The following is a 2324-nucleotide window of genomic DNA, read 5'->3' on the forward strand; positions in this document are numbered from 1 at the left end:
TTAGAGTTGAACCCTTTGTGTCTCTCTGGCAAGATGTTCTGCTCCTGAATCAGCTGGGTGGGTCTTGCCTCTAGCCTCTCTGCAGGGAGTTCTGCTGAAGAGCTCCTTGCTGGGCCTGCACTCTGGGTCAAATGAAGATCCGCAGGCCCTAGGTAGTCTCACTCACTCTCCGGGCCTGCGCTCTGGGTCTATTCAGGATCCCGCGGCCCTGGGCAGTCTCAATCCCCAGAAAGTTCTTAGACAACCAAGTAACACAATTGTGCTTACTCTTCTGCACTTGCTTTTGTGGCATTTAATTCTGTTTATAAAATACCAGTAGCCTACCTACTTAAACAATGTGGAATTAGGTGTATTATTTAGTAAGAGAACCTTTGCTTGATTCCACCTGCCCACTCTAAGCATTTCAACACCTATGACTGAAAAAGAAAAGTGAACATAATTTTCTGGAAGAAAATGTGCTGCCTAGGTCCCTGTCACTTATCCAAAAAGAAAGATAAGTTATGTTTAAGGTTCCTTGGGGTATGCAACAATCAGGCTTGTTACAGTCTGAATTTTGTTCCCAGGATCTGGTGGGCTTCCCTCTGCACACAAACTGCCTGTGAAATATGAAACTAATATTTCCCTCACTTACCTTTTATTAATTTTTTGGTGTGATATGTCAGATTCTGGTTTACTGTATATTGCAGCTTCTTAGTATGTATTTTTATGTACTTTTTTCTATTGTTCTTCATTATACTAATCCTGATCTTATAGAATACACTGTAAGTACTAGGCAAAAAATAGTTACCCTTTTTCCCAATCTTAACGTTTCTTGAATTCTAAATTTCCAGTCTCCTGATTTCTGAAAGATCTTTGAATGCATTTGATTCATCTAATTAATTTTATTTTAGAACATAGAATTGTCAAGATTTTCAGGATTTGAATTCCTCAGGTCATCTTGACTTCATATTTCTTCTGGTCCTAAATCTTTGTCAGTGAAGAAAAAATGGCAATAAAAATTAAATTAAGAAACAGGTCTTTTGTTACTGGAAGGTTTAAAAAGGATTAAAAGGTTTTTATTGGAATCTCTCTCTATTCATTAGCTGCATTGGGGGAGACACTAGAAAAATCAATGTTTGACTTTTACTTTAACCTTAAAATGTCATTAAATTCCGCCCATGAAAAGGTTGATGCAAACACCCTTTTTACTTAATTGACAACACTTCCACTCTCTGTAGCATTTTGTAAAAGAAAGGAAGCCTGTGTGAAAGGTGTAAGAAAGGTCAAAATACAACTTGAAATATTTATTGTTTAGATGGGAGGTCTTTATGAGTGCAGACAGATTTAATAATTAATTTTTCCACTTTCTGTTTGAAACTCACCATTATTTTTACAGACACTGGAATGAGTACATTTTAGATTCACCTGCATAATTCATATTTGGCCATTAATATGCTGTCCTGCCATTGACAGTTACCCAGTAACATTTCACCTGTTCTCATCGTGCTGCTAATCAGAAAGATGCAAGTTTGTGTGCTAAATATGTTTCCTCTCCCAATCATTCATTATAGTTATACTAAGGCAGACAACTAAATAATGCAGAAGAGAAAGCTGGCTTGTGGACAGAGCGGTGACTAAAATTAGTAGCATTGTCATGCTTAGTAAAGAATACAATTTAATCCTTATAGCTGTGAAAAATAAATCCAGCTTCTAAGATGTCTACTAAGAAAGCACCCAGTTCTCGGCCTCATACTGACGACACGTGACTGTGGGGAAGCTAAGAGCCATTAGGGTCAAGGCTTGGCTTCCTGTCACCAGTGCCTCAGGCAATTCCTAGGTTTTGATAGGGGCATTTTAAAAAATCTAACTCAGACAAGGTTTGCTGGCAATGTATTGCAAGGACACATTTATATTCTAAAAATACATTTCTCTATTTTTGTTAGAATGTCAGAAGATAGACTATGATACAGAGCTACTTTTAGACATGCTGAAAGCTAAATTTTGCCATTTACCAAATCTACAAATATCCTGTGGAACTGTCATTGGCATTTGTAGCAGCCGTTTCCTGCTTGCCAAATGTGTGCACGTGTAGGACGTTTTATGCCATATAAGAATGCACGGGTGAGAAAAGACAGATTTCTCCAAAGTCTGTGATGTTCTCTGTGAATCAGGAATGCTGGAAATAAGAGACGAGGGGAAGCTATGAGGTTTGCAGCGAGGCATTTCTGCTGTCAAAAGCCAGCTCTACAGCTCGCTGCAGCCTTGCCAAGTTATTCAGTCTTTCTGAACAGATTTTCTCATCTGCAGAAGGTATAAATGTGCCCCCTGGGAAACTATAAGGACCA

At 38.5% G+C, this 2324-nt stretch overlaps 1 long non-coding RNA gene across 1 annotated transcript in view; it reads left to right on the plus strand.

Annotated features, from left to right (window-relative positions):
- The window catches only part of LOC111813236, a 19807-nt gene extending 18539 nt beyond the window's left edge, over window positions 1-1268 (plus strand). The window contains exon 3 of the long non-coding RNA XR_002818548.1: window positions 1258-1268. This is a non-coding gene — a long non-coding RNA (uncharacterized LOC111813236). The remainder of the gene's footprint in view (window positions 1-1257) is intronic.
- Window positions 1269-2324: the final 1056 nt, after the last annotated feature.

Source organism: Octodon degus, unplaced genomic scaffold (genome assembly GCF_000260255.1).
Source record: "Octodon degus isolate 3935 unplaced genomic scaffold, OctDeg1.0 scaffold00174, whole genome shotgun sequence".
Classification (NCBI taxonomy): Eukaryota; Metazoa; Chordata; class Mammalia; order Rodentia; family Octodontidae; genus Octodon; species Octodon degus.